General features: G+C 39.4%; 1 long non-coding RNA gene across 2 annotated transcripts; it reads left to right on the top strand.

Moving 5' to 3' along the window:
• Window positions 1–462: 462 nt before the first annotated feature.
• Window positions 463–16,231, top strand: LOC114003309. Of its 2 annotated transcripts, XR_005566346.1 has the most exons (5): window positions 490–568; window positions 3,457–3,545; window positions 5,555–5,590; window positions 6,151–6,381; window positions 7,201–16,231. It is a non-coding gene; the product is annotated as an uncharacterized LOC114003309 (long non-coding RNA). The 2 variants fall into 2 exon arrangements; XR_003546184.2 differs by lacking the exon at window positions 3,457–3,545 and having other exon boundaries at window positions 463–568.
• Window positions 16,232–18,979: the final 2,748 nt, after the last annotated feature.

Below are 18,979 nucleotides of genomic sequence, written 5' to 3'. Positions count from 1 at the left end.
TCTTCACACTCTTCATTTACCTGTCAGCTTGAAGTGTAAAGCTACCGCTGCTAAAAAAAAAATACGCGTTTTTTTGCAGGTGACACAAACCCGGTAGAAAGACCAGAGGCCGCCCTCCGGGTCAGTCACGGTCTCTCGATGAGCGCGGCGGGTGCCGCAGGGCTGCGGGGCCGGGACCCGGGGGTTGGTGTGGCACCGCTATTCCCGCCGCGCCCCCGCCCTCTGGCGGCTGCTTTAAGTGCCCGCGGAGGTCACCGCGGGACTCACCCGCTCGCGCCGCTCCAGCCAATCCCAGGCCCGTGCCCTTCCCGGGACCAATCAGAGAGGGAAACTTTGGAGGCGGGAGGCCGGTCTCCGTGATGGACGGTGCCGCTGACCAATCACCGCCAAAGCCGGACGGCTGATGCATGGGCGCGACACCCAATAGGTTCGCGGCCGAGGGGGTGGGCCCGAGCGCCGCGAGCCCCCGCCGGGCTGCCGGGGGAAGGAGGGGAAGATGGCGGAGTGAGGGGTGGAGGAGGCGGAGGGGCCGGGCCGCCCGCGGCCCCGCGGCCTCGGCCGCGCTCAGGTGAGTGCGGCGGGAGCAGCGGTCTGCCCAGCCCGGACCCTGGCGCCGGCTTCCTGATTGGGCTGGGGCCGGGCGCCCGCGCACCCGCCTCCCCGTCCCGCCCCGTGATGGGGCTGGGCCCGGGCTCGTTCCGCGGGCCGGGCCGAGCGGTGGGAGCGGCTGCCCGCCCTCGCTGCACCGGCCTCGGGCGAGGAGCGGGACGGTGTCCGGGTGGGCGCGGACGCGGAACCGGGCCACTCCGACCCGCCCGCCGCCCTGAAAAGTCCGGGCAACTTCGGAGCTGGGGGCGAGGGCGTCCTGCAGGTCTGGCAGCAGATGGCGGGGCGAGAGAGCCTGTGCCCTGCCAGCCGTGCCCCGCAGCCCAGTTGGGAACAGCTGCAGCTGGCAGCAATGCGGGGAAGGGAAAACGAAATGTATTATCCGAAATGAGCCTTTGCATCTCCGGCTACAAACACAGCGCTGATTAGAGCTACTCCGCTGTTAGTCGTGAGGTCTGTGTGCTGGATGGATTCTGCTGATCTGAACGGTTATATCCTTTTCTGATGTCTCTAGTACTGACACAGGAGCGCACAAAGGGGATGGTGTCCGAGTCGTTTGACAAAACCAGAACGTACAAATAATCCACAGTGCAAAACAAGTTTTATGGAAAGTGGAGAGATTACAGTGGAATTTGTTTAGCGTTAGGAATTCATGTGATAATAAGGTGAAAAAGACTTAAGATATGATGAAACCCGTGAAACTATTACTAAAGCGACTATTTCTTCCTTCCAAGTTAGTGTCATGCAGGTCAGCGGCCCCCTGAATTGTTCAGAATTGTCCGTGGTATTTTGTGCTATAGGATGTACTTTGTTTAAATTAAAAAAAAAAAAGAGGTGGGGACAAAACTTCTTACTGAAAGCAAAAGAATTAGTGTCACTAGCATGAGATTTCCTATGTTCATAGTTAAAGCAGTTCTTTAAATCTCAAGTTTGTCATAGAATTGTGACTGCATTTTCAATGTGCATATCAGGTAAAGTAAAGAATTGAAGTGATTACATGAGAACAATAGCTTTAGGTCTTGTGAAGACATGGTGTGTTAGCTTGTATGACCTAATAATGAAGTAGTTGTTTGTAAGGGGTGAAATAACTCAAAAGAAATATAAGCATGTTTGTTACAATTAGTTCTGAAAGTGGTAGCTGCTTATGAGAAAAATTTCCAAAGGAACATTTTACCAATTTTCATGTGCTGCATTACTCATGTAGCAACAGTAATAGCAGCTTAAGAGCAACATAACATTAAGGCACAGTATGCTGTTACTGATGAATATTCCTACTTACAGGTGTCTGTGTATGAATTATTAAAATATGCCAGAGGATTTGCCCTTGGCATACTACATAAAAAGATAATTCTGCTTTAAATTATTGTTAAAAAATAATAACCAGTCAGCTTGCTTTTGTGTGAAGTTGTATGCTATTTCAGCAGTGAGAAATAGATTTGGATTAATGTTTATTTTTAATTGCTTTCCATACACAAGAGCTGTGAGAAGTAGTATCTTAAAAAAAAGGTTTTCTGTTACTCTGATATATGTTAAATCAGCAATATGCACTGCTTTACAATCTTGCCCACAGTGCTGAGAGTCTGCAGTGTGAAAATCTGCATAAACAGGCTCTGCACCTCACGATGGTCACCTGTCATTCAGGGGTGTCAAAAATCGTGGGCCAGCTAAGGCTAAAAAAACCTGACCTGAGTCTCTGGAGAGTCTGTAGTATCTTTTGAACACCTCCCACGTTCATTCTTAAAAACTAGAAAGGGAACAGTGTTTGAAACCAGACCTGACATGCTGGAGGTTACATGAGTGCAAGGTGCGAAGGCCTGTGCAGTCTTTGGAGGATTAAAAGAAGGAAGAGGATTTCTCTAAAATAGAATGTGAAGGAAGAGTTGTTTCTTTGCCTGAGCAGTATTCCAGGAGCACATTCCTGTAGTGTATCACAGAATTGAAAGCTCGTCTTTAAACAGTCTTCGGTATCTTTGCTGCGGTAAGAAGTGCTGTTACACCGTTGTACCAACAATGTGGCAGATATCTATTGGAAACCTTGTTAAAGAGGAAAGTGGTTTTATTTAAAAGTGCAGAGTGAAACAAATCTCTGGCAGAATGTTTGCAGTGCCTGAGACATCTCTGCAGCTGCCAAGTGCCATAGCAGGGGTGTGTAAGCTGTGTGTTCAACAGTCTGGCAGTCTGTGTTGACAAGGGGCAGCAGCTGGCAGCTCCTTACTGTCTTCTGGCCTCTTCCTAGGCTGGCAGCCGTTCTAGGCTTCAAATATACCTTTGTTTACCCTTTTGGAGATGACTTTGGTCTCTGACTCTGGATTATCAGTTTTCTTTGTCTTCAAATCTGTGTGTCTTCTGAAATTGCCGCAGGATGTGCTAGGGTCTTGATGGTCTGTTAACCTGGGTGCTGTGAAAACAAGTCCCTTTTGAGAGCCCAGTCCTTGCTCAGTGTTCCTTTTGGTTCCTCCACTCGCAGACACTCCCGTTCTTTCTCCAGTCACACCAGCCTTAGGCTTTCTATCAGAGTTGTTGCCCTTACCTCATAGATTGGATTTAGAAGCTGTTTCAAAGTTACCTAGAAAGTAGAAAGAGCATGAAGGCGTGTAATTTTTTTTGCAGGACTGAGATACTTCTATTGTATTTTGTGTTTATGATTTAAGCTTTTGTCATTGTCAACTTTCCAGGTTAAATTTGACATTTTTAAGTCATAGGAAAGACCTCAGTGAACTTGTGATCTGTAGTGCTAATTTTGCTTTCTGTGTCTCTATAGGTCTCCATCATACTGAACTTTCAAGTTTTTGTGTTTTGGTCTTTATATAAACTGATTTCTAGATCTTTTCTTCCTTACACACTTTTCAGGCTGTAGGGAAGAGAAGAGAAATCATCTTCTGTGTCCCCGTTAATTCTGCTTATCTCCTGGAGCATTTGTGTATGTGTAGGAGACAAAGGTAATATTTTGGAAAGCCAGATCTGATGGATCTGAGTTTTTGCTGAACAATGTAATTAAACCTAAGGGTACCTTAAAACAGAGTGTGAGGGGTGGAGTGAAAGTTGGTTGTATAACTGTACACTATATTTTAGTATAGTTTCCAATTCCAATGTGCTGATTATGTCAGAACACTGACTTTTTTTCCCCCTGCTGTTGCATTGGTAATAGAGTATTTTGATGTATATTAAAAGACAAATATTACAATTTTGCTGGTAAATTTATATGTGAGATATTTCTTCATCTCCTTTTGGCTTTGAAATTCCTGAAGTTAGGTGCCTGCATCCAGGAAGTTCTGTATCTGAATGTGAGATATAAAATTCATGGAGACTAACTTTTAGTTATGGTAGAGCAAAAAAATGTGAATGGGCAATAAGTAAAAACTTAATAACAATAATATTTTCTGAAATTTTAACAGAAAAGGATTAATGTAGGTAATGTTGAGTTTTTACTGTTATTTCTTGTTCCATATCGATTGATTGTGTGTTCAGTAAGGTATGAAACAAGAAAAATAGTATTTTTTTAATTTGTAATGTCCACTAGCTTTTATTTGAAGATTTGATATTGTCGCCATCAGTTTCAGTGCCTGCTAATGGTCAGTAACCTTGATTTATATCCAGTTCCATCTGCAAGTTCTCTTGGTACTACTGTGAAATCAGCTCCCACGTGGTAATCTATGAAAGTCAGCTGGAAAGTATAGCAAGCCGAGTGGGTAGAAACTGGGGCATTCAAAGTCAGTGAACTCGTAAAAATAAAGTTAAAAAAATAGATTGAAGCCAATGAATTTCAGTGTTGGATGGACCATTCCTTTGCATGAGAAGTGTCACCTGCTGCTTTTTTTAAAATAAGATTTACTTTAGTTTAGTTGATTCATAGTTTTAGAATAAGTGAAAGAAAATCCAACTTTTCGAAGATTGCATTGGTTTCTATCATGACAAGGAAATTTAGGAGAGCTCTTGGTAACTGTTTCTTTTCAAATTAATTCTTTTGTGAATCATTTGCTGTTGGTTCCTCAATCTCTCAAACTCACATAGTGCTTGAGGGTGGATTTAAGTAGGAAGGGTCAGCACTGACAACATGAGAATAGAGTAACTACACTAAAAGGGGGATTTTCTGATGACTGGTTTTTTTGAAGGTGCAGGTGCCTAGTGCTTGCAGAAATGCTGTGTTGTGCAGGAGTGTGAAAGCTAGTAATATTTTGCTGAGGATACTGGGAATTTTTAATAATATATGTCTGTGTGATGAGATAGTTCTGCTTGTGGCAATCTGTTAGTCCTTCAGTTAGGTTGTCAGCTCAGTGTCCTTGAGAGCAGTCATTATGCTTCCTTGCTACAGTGATTTGTTATTAACATGAAAAAGCTTCTTGCCTTACTGGAGACTAAATTGTGTCCACCTCAGTTCCTTTGAAACTGAAATGTGTGTCTGTTGATGATACCTTACCATAACAAGATTCATCTTCAAAATATGCACAATTAAAAAGTTGTTCCGGTCGGGGCGTATACTTAATGCTCCGGGTGTAGTTGGTCAAGCATGGGCTGTAGGCTGTTCTCAGTAAAGTAGGAACCAACAAATTCCAGGGAAAAAGGGAATTCTGTGCTGAGAAAACTACATTCTTTGTAATCAATGGCACACATGATTTTACTCCGGGAAGCAGAATGGTTTCTGAACAAAACCCTTTCAGACATGTTTTGGATATAAGCTTCTCCTCCCCAGTCTGTTCTTAGTTAAAGTTTGCCTGTCCTGGGTCTTCCACACTTGGGCCCAATTCTCTAGACTTAAACTAAAGGAGGGGGCTGGATATGGTAATTTGAAAATTAACATCAGCATGTTTTATGTAGAAAGTCTAAAATTGTTAACTGGTTTGTGGAAGGTACAGCTAATCTTTTGTGTCTTATGGAGATAATCATCTCTGATCTCAATAGCTTCCTAAATGCAAATTTAATTTCATTTATTCATCTCTTTCTCTCTAAGCTCCCAGAAGTGAATGTGGATTGATTAAAAATAATGGTGAGTACAATTGTAAGGTCATTTAGGTAGTAAATATAATGTACTAAACTTGTCAAGTCTGTTGGTTGATTTAGTTTCCTTTTTCCTGACCAAAGAAATATGTCACTGAGATTTTAGTTTTTTGTAGCATGCCTTCAGAGAACTGGAATGTTGCCGCAGTGTCAGCTTTCAGCTTGGGCTTTGTGTGCAAGAAGCATTGATCTAACTATTATATATTCTAATAAGAATAAATGCTTTTAGAATTATAAAATTCCTGTCCTGTGATGTTATTTGCTGAGAAACACTAATTGTGTCATTTTATTAACTTGGAGTAGTTTTCTTAAAAGTTTTATTTGTTGAACAGTAGGACTGGAAGAATGATAACATAATCGAATGTAAATTATCAAACAGAAAAAAGTACATTCAAAATTTTGAAGGATGACAATTAACCTCTGGAGCTTTGATTCCCCCCCCCCCCCCACAGTGAATTAAATTAAGATATTCTGGTATTTATGGTATGTAACAGAGTGCTATGTTGTATTCTCAGCTCTGCCGTGAACCTTTGGTGTGTTTTGTTGCAGCTCTCCAGATCTGTGTTTCCACATCTTCATAACAAGAATAAGACTTCCCCAACAGTCTGAGCATGGATGGTCAACGAAATGATCAGCAGAAGTATTTGAGTGCCTCAGAGAGAAAGAGATGGTGACATGTACTGTATTTCCATTTTCATGATCTTCTTGCTGCTTTTAACATAGGAGCTGAAAATTGTCAGTGGAAGACTATTTCTGAACTTGATCAACCAAATGGTTAAGGTAATCAGAATAAGATAAGTACAGACAGGGAAAAGAGAGGAAGAGGTTAGTTATCCTCATGTTCTTGTATGTGAGAAAAAGAAACCAAAGAAAAAATTCTGTTTCACATCTCTCCTTTCAGTACAGGAGAATGGTAATAAACATTTCTGGCACTGTCTATGCAGGAGTGCACCCATGTTACCTTCCAACTTAAAGCGAAAAAAAATCATGTCTTAAGAGTTGCTGTGACTAGGGGAGACTAGGTGAGTGTCACTGATGAAAGGCCAGGACATCAGTGACAAGTTACTAAAGTTTGTCTGTGCTGTGGATAAGTGTGGAGAAATGAGTAAAAGTAAGTACTTAATGTATGTGATCTTAAAATTGTCATAAATGTTTTTTTTTCCTCTACAGCACTGGCAGTTTCATAACTAGTTAGGTGATAGTTCAGGATGTCTCTTTGAACTATGACCTGCTAGAGCAGAATATACTCTCTCTCTCTGCAGTGTGCATTCTGGTGCTTCCTCAAGGTTGTCATGCTCTATGTTGGAGACAGTTAAGAAGCCCCGCAGCTAATTAACAGGGGTATATTTTTGGATGCATTGCTTCTCAGTAAGCATATAGTTCAGCACTTCTGAAGTATTTCCTTAGCCAGCTTGTGGACATCTACAGTTAGATATAAAGTCTTAGAGAGCAAAGGATTATTGCAGTTTGTGAAGCCAGCTAATTTTGTCCATTAGAGACAGACTTTTAAAGTAATGAACTGGTGGGCATTTTAATGTTGAATATATTTTATTCTGATTCCTAAACTACCTTTCCTGTTTTTTTAATTTGGGATTCCAGATACTATCCTGACATTCAAGAGGTGTCCTGTTACCTGCTCATAGGCAGCAAGATGTGGATGTTTCTCTTCTAGCAAGCAAAAATCTGTCCTTCACTTCCATGGAGCTGAATGAACAAAGATCTGTCCACTTCCTGTTTCAGTCGTCTCACCAAACATTTGGTTCACCAGGTGACTTCTCCTACAGAAGTACCCCCACTGTTTTATCAAAACTCAAAAGCAGAGTAACAGAAATCAGCATTTGGTTTCCTGAAGAAATGTCTTCTGTACCAGCTCTTCATCCAGCTTTCTGCATTCTGTTTTAAGATGAGAAATGCTTTGTAATCAGATGCAAGTGGAAGCTGGTGTTCTTCACTGATATCTCCTTCTTCATTTTAGAAAGGTTATGTACTTTGCTGTGTCATATTGAATTTCCTAGCAGATAAAGTGTCTGCATGCATTACTGCGTCAGACTGACTTGACATATATGAGAAGTTGCTGCAGGAAAAATTGCTCTGACGTGAGGGGGAAACTTACCAAACAACTGGGGACATGCCATGCAGGTATTTTCTAGTCCAGGACCCAGGCTCGACTTTGTAGATAGATGTCAAATCACATAAAGCAGCTAATGCACAAGAACAAATGCAGAATCACCTTGTCTGTAGTGTGTAAATGCATTATCCCAGTCTGTGATCAAAATGTATATTTGCATGTGTAAATCTGTGTAAGTGCTGGATATGAAGAGGTTTCACCAGAAAGAGAAATCACTCTGCTCCATTTAATTTTTAGCAAAGAAAAATGAAGCTTTAAAGCCTTGAGTGTAACAAGATAATGATTAGCTTTACGTTAAATCATTCCCTCCCTCTGGCTTTTTGTGAATCCTTAGCAGCAAAAGGAACAAAACCATTCTACAGTAGAAGAGATGGGGCAGAACATGTTTCTTTATTATAGAAATTAACTTCAGGTGGGATGAAGGAGACCATAAGTGTAAAGTTGTGGTTTATCCACCTGGCTTCCTTGACACAGTTTCAGCTTTTCATACTGCTGATGGAGTCAGCTTTCTGATTCTTTCGTGACTGAGAACTGAGAGGACCTGTATGTTTTCATTAACTAGGCAGAAATAGGCTGAAGAGAATGGAATGTTAGCCATGTAAGAAGGGTAAGTCGAGGTACAGCAGAAATACTTAGGACAGGCCTTTTTCTGGCTCTTCTTGTTCCTTCCCAAACTAAGGCACAATCTGTTGTTCTTATGTTTACACAAGATTCTTTGTCTACATCATTTGTGCTTATATAGGATGTTTTCTGTCATTCTGAGATGGGAGCATATATTGTTTACGTGCTCCCTGCTATGGTATTGTTTATGGCAAGTAAGATTTCTTGGCAAAAAAACACCAGACCTGGGATGTGTATTGTATTCCACTTCAAATCTGAAGCTTTTCTTAGTGCACCTTATTCCAAGCTTGTGATTTAGAAAATGTGACTTACTAGCTTAAAATAATGTTTTCAAATCTGGATCAAATAAGGGTTATATAGCTTCTGTTAATATGTTTTGGGAGATACTAAAATGGTTGGGGAGATGTTTTAGATTTCTTGGTTTTTTCTGTTTTGCCTTTTAGAAAACTGCTGGAGAGAGCCAAACAGCCTGAAAATGGCTGAAAAAGCAAACAATTGAAATCCTTCTTAAATCTTAATAATAGCTTGCAAGGGCAGCATTCTAGTATTTAAAATGTGGTGATATTTTATGGAACCAAAGTTCCATAGCAGAGTGAGGACAAGTGTTGATGTTGATCCTAATCTTCAGAGTAATGTCTGCGTTTAGACTTGCTTTGTAACAATAAGATTAAGTGACAGCTTTACCCATTTTTTGTTTCCGTGAAGAAAAGAGCAGACATGTTAGCAAAGGGTGGGGGGCAAGACACTATGTCTCAAAATAATGCCAACTGTAATGAGCAGAGAGGTGCACTAAAATTGTGTGTAACATTGTGGTGAGCTCTGTGATAAGAGTTAACATTGATCTTGATGAGGCAACCATCAGCTTGGCCTGACTTCTTTTAAGAGCATAGGATTTCTTTGCTGAATATGGTCTGAATTTTCTGACACTGGAGGAAACTAGAAAAGCACACTTCCTTTTAGGGCATCCTTATGTTGAAGCCAATAGGATTTAATGTAGATGTCTGTAGAAGCAGGATCCATCTCTAAGTGATGGAAAATACTGTCAATATCATAGGATTATAAGTGGTTGGGAAGTATGTGGTATAAGAAATGTCTCGTTTTAGATCTGGGAATTTTCTTCCTTCTGCCCATACTTACCCTTCTGATGTTAGAGCTAGCAGTTGTTTCTTGCATAGCTTGATGACAAAATACTTGGGGAACAGGAAGGTATTTTTGTTTTCTGTGGACATGTACAGAAATTGTGAATTTGTCTGCCTACAGAGTAGACACTTCAAGCTCTTTAGTTTCTTTTTTTTTTAGGAATAACCCTCAATATTTTGTAACCCACATTGTAACAAAAAAAAACCAAAAACGAATTGCTGATTTTTCCTGACTCCTATTGATAACAATGTAGTAGCATTAGTTTTCAAGTTTAATTTTAGAACATCAAGATTTATATTTCTGTGGCTTTCACAGAAGTAATACTCCAGTTCTGCATGCCCAGAAGACCCTAATTGCTGTACCTTCCTGGCCAGCACTTTTATAAAACTGCTGTGTTAGGAAATGCTGCTTCAGCCTACTTACTTTTTCCTGCTCCACTTTTTCTTTGTGTTTGTTGGAAATCTTCCCATGTGAAAGATCACAAAAACAAGGGGCACGTGCAATAGATCATATATATATATATACACATATATATATTTTAATACTTGTGGACAAAATGATGTTACAAGTTGTTTGAAAACAACAAAATCACCAATGTCTTCCATTTTGAGATGTGTATAGTTCCATAAGCATTAGTGCTTTGTAGCAAACTGTAGTGCCATGTTAGGATCAGTGCATGAGCCTAGTAGTATTTTTACAATTTCAGAGTGACAAATTTATTAGTAAACAGTGATGATAATGTAATTAACACTAGAAAGGATACAATAGAAATGTCACAAACATGGTCTAAACATGCAGTATCCTCCCTTTGACAATGGCAATGCTATCCTTAAAACTGGAATGCATTAACTTAATGGGCTTCATAGAATCATAGTTGACTTTTTGTTATTTGTCTGTCTGTCCAATTGCAGTAGTAAGCTACAGTACGCAAGCGTCCATCTCTATCAGTGGGATTCTTTTCTTTTTAGTCTTTGTTGGTATTTTCTTCCATGTGCAGCATTTTCAATTTTATTATTAGCCATCCCATTATATACACAGAAAAGTATGAATATGCTAAGGAGTTTGTGTGCATTCTGTACACATCTCTGTTACCTTCAGATCATTTACAAAGTCTATGGATTAATTTTTTTTCAGACTGACTATATGATTATTATAGCTAGTTAAACATTATCCTCGTTATGTGATAAGTTAATGGTTGCAAAATGCAATGTAGTAATTATATGTAGAAGACTTTTATCCATTATTGCAGGAATGGGGAACCTTTTTTGGCTGAAGTCCTATTGAATTTTACAATAACTTTGGTGGATCCTGCATTTACATACATCTTAATGTTAATAATAAGAAGAAAGAATATAATAAGGTCAAAGGCTGTTGAAAAATGATGTTGCAGACTGTATCTGTGCAGCAGGCTATCTCTAGCCAGTGGATCAGAGATTCCCCAGCCCTGTATTATTGAGAATTCACTATCCTGTATTTTAGGTAACTTCCAGTTTTGCTTTCCAGCTCTTGAGCTCAATTTTATTACTTTCTGTTTCTCCCTCTGCTTTTTTCAGAAGGAAAATTTAGACTGGGGAAGTCAAAATGACTTAGCAATCAATGGGCAGCTTGGACTGGTCAAATAGGGGACTGGTATTATTCTTGAGATGTGCAATGCTCTGTGGATGGCATCCTCTGATTTCCTAGGAATAAGTCTTTTGTTTGATGCCAGTGTTGCTTTTTACCCATTTTCTCTTTTACAAGAACAAAATTCTCTTTCAACTTAGAGAGGATACTGCATCTTTTTTTCCTGAGACCTGCCTGTAAATGGCCATTAGGGGGAGGGAGGGAATGGGTTCTTGGTTTTGTAATTTTGGTATGATATCTCTAAAGTAATTTATCAAGAAGCATGTAACTTCTGTGCAATGGCAGTAATCCATACAGAGTTGATGTATGTAACAGGGAAAAAAACCCCAACAAAACCAAACAGACAACCCTCTGCATCTAATACGTTTCCAAGAAAATTGGACAGATGGGCCATTTACAGCAGAGCTCTGGGGGACCTGTGCTGAGAGTCAGGTTCAATTCTAAATGGAAGTAGCTGTACCATTGAATAAAGTAGTTAGTTTAGTGCTTGGGAGAATCAATTGAAAAATACCTCTGAAACTGGAATGCAAAATAGCACAGTATGTAGGGGGAAGAATCCCTGATGCAAACAAAGCCATAAGATGATTTAATAAGAAAATAGGACTTTAGTAGCAATAACTGTTTTGCATGTGATAGTAAATAACTTGCATTAGCAAGACTGTACAGTAGAGTAAGTGGGTAATAACCAAATAAGTTTGTGGCGCTCTGTGCTGCAGGGACTTGTGTGAAGAGTCTTCCTGAGAAGAAGGGTGAATTCTTCTTATGTTCCTCTCATTGGAGGGAATTTGGCACTTGAATACAAAGTTAATGAATTTGATATATATATATAAAAAAAGAAAAATTAGCTTTGTCACATCTGAAGCACTGTCAATGAGTGCTAGAGGAAGGGCAGACAGTTCTTTTTGAAAGGATAGCTGAAGTTTCCCTGTATTTTTTTTTTCTCTGAGAAGAAACTAAACCTTTCCAGATACTGGACTGCAAAGAGAACCTCATTCTAGAAGCTTTTATTGTGGGAAGTCCATTCTGTTGTTTTTTTTTCTTGTTTAAAAAGACCAGTCTGAGATGGTCTTTAAATAAATAAAAAACAAACTAAAAAAACTAGAGAGCACTTGACACTCAAAAGGTTTCTACATCCCAGGCACAGCTGTAGAATTCTAAAAATGTTACTTTACAGCAAGAAATAATTTTAACCTTGCTAAACACTGTTTCAGACCATAGTTGATTTCTGTCTATGCCTGAAGTTTTGCAGGGGCAAGTACTGTAACAGAGGCAAGCCTCTGGTAACAGAAAGGGTTATTGATCTACAGCTATAGCCTGTGCACCCAGCAAAGTATTTGCTGTCAAAGGGTTACATAAAAGAGCCACAGGAGTTCTAAAGTGTTCCTAGTTTTCAGTCTATAGAGACAATACGGCCCAGCAGATAGTAATGTATTCTGAACAGAATCATTTCATCAGAGGTTTAGATCTATCTGTCTGGATTTCTTCTGGAAAGCTTAAGTAATTTAGGCTGTGACTTAGAGCTGAATGGAAGCTTGTGGTTTTGAAAGCATGGAGGTGAAGCAGTTTGGCTCTTCAGAAATTGATAATGGAACTGTGACAACTGTGAGCATTTTTAGTCTATAAAGTAACAAGCATGAGAATGTCTAAATTAAGTGTGGGCTAGTATGTAATATGCATATGAAAAGCTAATTGATCTGGAAGGCTGTAATCAGTATAAATTCCAGCTATTGAATTATTGATAAAACTGGAAGCTGGCCATAGGGACCTTAATTTGACTGTTATCTGATTACATTAGAGAAATTATAAATTTATTCTGGTCTGTGGTCAGCAAGTACATTTACATAAAGTGAAATAATGAAAACGCAGTCACGTTGGTACTTCAGAATTATGAACTTTTTGGTGGAACAGAATTCTTTAAGGGTATATCTGTTCAGAGAAGGGGGGAGGAAATCAAGACTGATGTAGCCAGGCAAGCTATCTTCATATTCTTCCCAGTTCAGACTTTTTATAATGATCTGTATTCTATGGGCTACTAGACTAGAAATTACTATTCGCAGCAAGGAAAGGAATCCCGTTGCCTTTCAGCTCCTGTACAATGGCATGACTTTTCCTTCAACCTCCTTGATTTAACGGCTTCTAAACCTGAGTGGAAGTGTTAGATGCTACTACACTTTGGTGTGGGATATCAAAGGTGTAGTGACTGGTACGGACATGCCTCCTTTAGCAGTACTAAACCCAGATGACACAAGTATATGCTGTTTGCATATCCAGTAGTCCTGCTGAAGAAGGTCCAGACAGTACGTGTGCAGGGAACTGCACCTTCAAGGATTGCATCTTTTGCAACTGAGGGTAACTGTCAAATTTAGGACAAAAAGAAAGTCTTGCAAAGACTTCTTGATAGTGAGTGAGAAGAACTTGTACTGAGCTTGAGGTCACTGACACTTGGGTTACATTATCAAGAGTTGGCAGCCTGCTTTTTTGGGCAGAAAAGGGAAAAATATTGAAGGTAAGAACAGTTTTTGATGGATAACCAATCTTAGAGATTACTGCTTCCTGCATCTTTAGGAAACTGTCTGGTCTTCCTCCAAAACTAATAATCCTGCTTGTTGTTCAGGTACAAAGCTGCATAATGGCAGTCCAAGTTAGATTCCACTGGATTTCTTTTACAGAATGATCCAGCATTTTGCCCCTGCAGTACTTTGACTGGCACACAAAAACCAACAGTTGAACCAGGGTGTCTAGTTTAACAGTGCAGAACACTAACCATGGATTCTGATGTCTGTTCCCTTTTAGTCTGCTCTGCACTTTCTCCTGAGATTTAGAAAAGGTGTCAGTGTTCACGATGTCAGCAGAGCATGTTTCTGTCTCTGAGCCTATGTACCAGGTTATAATATAGACAGATTGCCAAGACTTTACACTATCTAAAGTTAAAGATAAAAGGTAACTTACTGTTCAGTGTGTCCTATGTGAATCCTGTCTGTTTCTCTCCATTTCCCCTCCAAATGAGTGTGTTTGCAGGTCAGATATAAGGAGGCTAGTTTGTAATGCCTTAGGCATGAAGAACTGCATGGAGAAAGTGAAGGAAAGCGGCACAGGCCCACAAACCAAACCTTAGAGCTAGTATTCTAATTATGCATGAATCAAAATGTCTAGTGTAACGTAGTTATTACCAGTAAATTGAGATATGCATTTATACATAATGAAGCAATAGGAATTAATATACCAATAGCTTGAACTTCCTGCTTTGATTCTCAAATTTTGGGTTTTTTTAGAGAATGTGCTGCCTCTGTAGAGAAAGGGGCAGAATGTATAGATAGGGACAGAAGCATGGCACCAAAACTGTAAATCAGGAACTAGGATCAGCAGAACTCGCCTTTATAACCTCTTGTCTGGTTCATATTAGTGTCCTGAGCATGTAAAAAGCAGGGCATGAACTAAGCATGTTTAGGGGCGAGATGAGGTTTCTCACCTGCTGCAGCTGTAGCAAGGAAAAGGGTGCAGAGTTTCTTACAAGGTGCAGGGAGGAGCAACTGGTGGGAAAGAAAAAAAACAAAGCCACAAAACAACACAAAAAAACCCACCAACAAAACAACTCCAACAAACCTCCAAACCAACAAACAAGCAATGGAAACCACAGACTCAAACTGAGTGTAGTATTTGCCAGACAGTAGGTAATAAGCTTGGATGTGGTGAGAGAAATTATTTGGAGAAGACTGAAATTAAATAAGCACAGTACATATTTTTCAGGTGTTGAATAGCTTTTTAATAGACAGTATTTTCAGGTAACTCTAGCCACATAGGCAGCTGTACTGAAGCATACTGGTATCAACCAGCAATAATGGCACCTGCAGGAATGAACCTGAAAATACTGGTAATCTTGTATATTTTTTAAGTTCTTTAAAGAGATTTTTAAAAACAGAAAATGAGGTTTAATCACTGAAGGTCTTTATCTTCTGCAACACAGGTTGCAATTGTCTTTTTTCTTTATTCCTCTTATTAAATAAAAGGGAATTTGGGTGCCATCTTTCTGTAAACTCTTAGTGTGTTCTCTGTAATATTTCGCAAATCTTAGTGGATAATGCAGTCAATTCTGCTGGCAGTTTGAAAATAAGAGAATGTGTGGCATAACCTACATCACTAATACTTTTCCAAGTTTAAACTTGTAATGAAACATGTAGAATACTAGCTTGTTATTGCAGAATTCCATACTTCTAGCTTAGCTTAATTTTGTAAGTGGGCTTAACTTGTGCAGAACACTTCTCCATGTACAGAGGCTCAGTCTTCTTTCTTAAATAGAAAGAAGTGTCTTGGCGGAAGAAATTGTATGTCAAGTTAACTCCTATTCATACTCCATAGCCAACCATTCATGAAGCACCGTGATTTGGGTTTAAAACAGGGGTTGCATTTTTCGCATGAATACTCTTTCTAGATGTATAAGAATTGCCAAATGAAGATAGGACTATTATAAGAGAAAATAACTATTTTATGGTATCAGAAGTTACACTAAATGAAATCCTTTGAGCCAACTTCTCAAGCAACAAGTAAATTTGTAAGACAGATTTAGCCCAGTGGTTAACCATGGTCATTCTTAAGTCTTTAGAACACTATGCATGGTTTTAAATACTGTCAATTTTTTTTGTGATGAGTAAGCCATTGTATCCTTTGTATTTCCCTTCAGTATAACCTGGGGAATAAGCTACTTTAGGATGTCGGTGAAGTTGTCCTCCTTTTGGAAAGCATAACAGCAAAGGAGAAGTATTGAATATAAATTCATTTAAAATTACCTTAATACTTAAAACAAGCCAGAAAATACTTAGACTGAACTTCTGATGGCATTCTTACATGGATTAGTGGAGGAAATTATTGGTGTAACTACAAACTGTGTACTCCCATTGCACGTTTTACATGGTAACAGTGAAAGAATGTCTCCCTGCAAATTCTGATGTTTTTCCAAAAGGCAGCTTGCTTTTATATCTATGCATCTTTGAGGATTTCAAGATAAGAATTTATTCTTTTGACACTGTAAAGAGGAACTGTTTAAAAATGAACTTGGAAACTCTGCACCTGTATACAAATTTTTTTAGCAATAAAGCAGCACAGGCTGAGAATGCACTAAAACTGGATGTGTCATCTGTTCAGAAGACAAATTAATCAACTTACTACACACTCCACTTCTGAGGTGTCTGTACTTGCTGTATCTTTGTCAAAACTTAACAATTTGAGCTGAACTGATATATGCTGGATATCTGCTTTAGGGCCAGCTGTTCCAGCAGATTTCAAGCACAAGAGCCTCTAACTTGGAAGGCAACTAAACAAAAATTGTTATTCCACTCATAAGATGAGTAACTTACCAGTTAAAAGCTTCAAGGGTTGTTTTAGAGGGTAGCAGAACCCTATGTTGCTTATATAGATGGCCTAAAAGTAATAAGCCCCTCAGGTAACTGTTTTATATACATGGATTGTTTATTGTTTTGATAACTACATTTCTGAAAAATTTCTTCTGTGGTTGGCTTGTCACAACCTGCAGGGAAGCACTACTTTCCTTGCAGTTGCTGCTGCAAGCAGTTTTGGCAACTGCTCTAATGCAGCAGCAGGACACCACCTCATCAGGACTACCGAAGAAGTCTTTCAACGCTGCCACAAGCTTTCCAAAATCTGTTGTGGATTGCTGACCCTTCTGCTACCTTATGGAAGATTCACAGTATGATTGTTACTTCAATAGCCTGTTCAACCGGTGTTTCATTTTCTATTGGGTTTTATCTGTGGACGCTGGAGAAGACAGCTGCTGATTAGCTAACATAAGAAGGCCTGAGCTTGAGACTTGCTTTCTAAGTGGTTGTTATTTACTTAAACAGAGAATCCATCCCTTGCAGGCCAGACTGGCCCTGCCTGCACTGAAGGCTAGAACACGTGTCAAGATGCCTAGCTACAGGAGATAAGACTCGACTCTAGAATAACAAAAACATTTATTCACTGAGCAATTTCAGATTAAAAGGAATTTGAATCCTGGACAGGCTGTGGGATCAAATACTGACTCTTTCACAAATAACTTTATAAGCATCACTTAAATCAAAATGCATCCATAGGTTTAACTTGGTATCTCAGTAAATGTTCATCTCAAATTACTGAAGATAATGTATTTATTTTATACAGATTGCATCTTAAAACAGAATTTACTTAGAGGTCCTCCCAGTTCAAAAGATTACAGAAATGTAGTTTAAAAAATGAACAGCTATTATTTAGCATATATTCATTACTTGTTTAAATTCATGCTAAGTAATATAATTTGAGGAACCGTTCATTAAATGCTTCATAACAACCCAGGACTCAAGCAAGATAAACCGATGTTTTACTCCTGCAAACATAATCAAAGAAAAAGAAGTAGGCCTATGACTCACGATATTGGCAATGATATTTGCACAATATGAATTTTTGAATGTCAGCTTTTTTTTATTAAAAAAAATTCTTTTTCACAACTGTAAATATAATATAAAGAGGTAACTGACAGCTTTCTTTCCCTTTTAGGCATTGACACTTAGCCAGATGAAGCAAAGCTATTTAGCACTATTATACACAGTATATATAGACATAAAATATATAGCAAGAAAGAGTCTCAATGCAGAAACTGAAATGAAAGGGCAAAAGCAAGTAGTCCCATTATCAATCACATTTCTTAGACTAAGGCAACAACAAAATGCTGTCACTTAGGAAGTACCACAAAGGTGAAGTTATAAAATGGAAAACATTTACCTGAGGTGGAAAGATGCTTGCATGTAGCATCACTGGAATTAAGCTGATCAAGTAAATAGAATCCTCTCTAGACTACTACAGACAATTACTAAACTTCCCATAAAGTATTTGATCCCCTTAGGGAAAAACATTTGCCCTTTAGGCAGCAAAAAGGAGAGGAAAAGAACCCTTAACCTTCCAACAAACAAGAATTAGGGATAAAGATACTCTGTCCCAGTAACAAATGGTAAGTAGTGCTCCTTCTTTTCCATCAAATTATTTTCCAATGTTTGGAAATAAGCAGAACCCATTCAAAATAGAAAGAAATGCCAATTAGGTGTTTTTTATGAAATATCTTGACTGGCCAATTGAAGGCAGCAGGCAGATCATTAAAACTCCAGCAGAGCAGCTCCCGTGACTGAGCAGAAGTGCAGGAGAAGAATGTTCCTTGGTTTCACAGTTTCGGCCCCAGAAAGAAGTGCTCAAATTTGTTAAAGGCAGTTGCTCACAGCCTAAATGGGCGTATTTGACTCAGTCCTGTGCAGTCATGGGGCTGCATTCCAGAGGACTTGGCAAGCGCATGGGTTGCCCTTTAATTGAAATCCAAAACCTTGTGCTAGAGCCTGCATTGTGCCATCCAGATTCATGCAATAAGAACAGAGTGTAGCATCTGTGACATGCTAGCCTGCTCCTTTTGCAGGCCACACACATTGAGCAAATCTGAAAGAACTATTCAGGAGTCCATTTAGCAGTGCCTGCATATGAGATGTAGCTAATGAGCCACTTAACCAACAACCAGCTGCCATTAACACCCAGGCTGCCATTAACACTGTATCTATATGAAAAGGTAGGACAAAAACTTTACATCTCTAAGAATGGTCAATTTATAACAGCTCCTCTTGAATATCACCTTGTTAGTGTGTTTGTATAGCTCCAGAAGCCTGACTTTAGTATTTCAAAGGCTGTTTTTCCCCCAAGAGAAAAAAAACAAAGTCACAGTTATACTGCCTCAGAGAGTGATGTGCTGCATGGGTGAGTTATTCAGTCTTCCAAGCATAACTTCAGTATGTCAGGTTTTCAGGTGTTCCCCTGAAGGGATGCACTTAATCATCAGTTCTTTCTATACACAGATAAAGT

This window comes from Pipra filicauda, unplaced genomic scaffold (assembly GCF_003945595.2).
Source record: "Pipra filicauda isolate LSUMZ 115617 unplaced genomic scaffold, ASM394559v2 scaffold6_size6359152_pilon, whole genome shotgun sequence".
Taxonomy (NCBI): Eukaryota; Metazoa; Chordata; class Aves; order Passeriformes; family Pipridae; genus Pipra; species Pipra filicauda.
The sequence above is the reverse complement of the archived record's forward strand: the minus strand, read 5'-3'. Positions and strand labels throughout refer to the sequence as shown.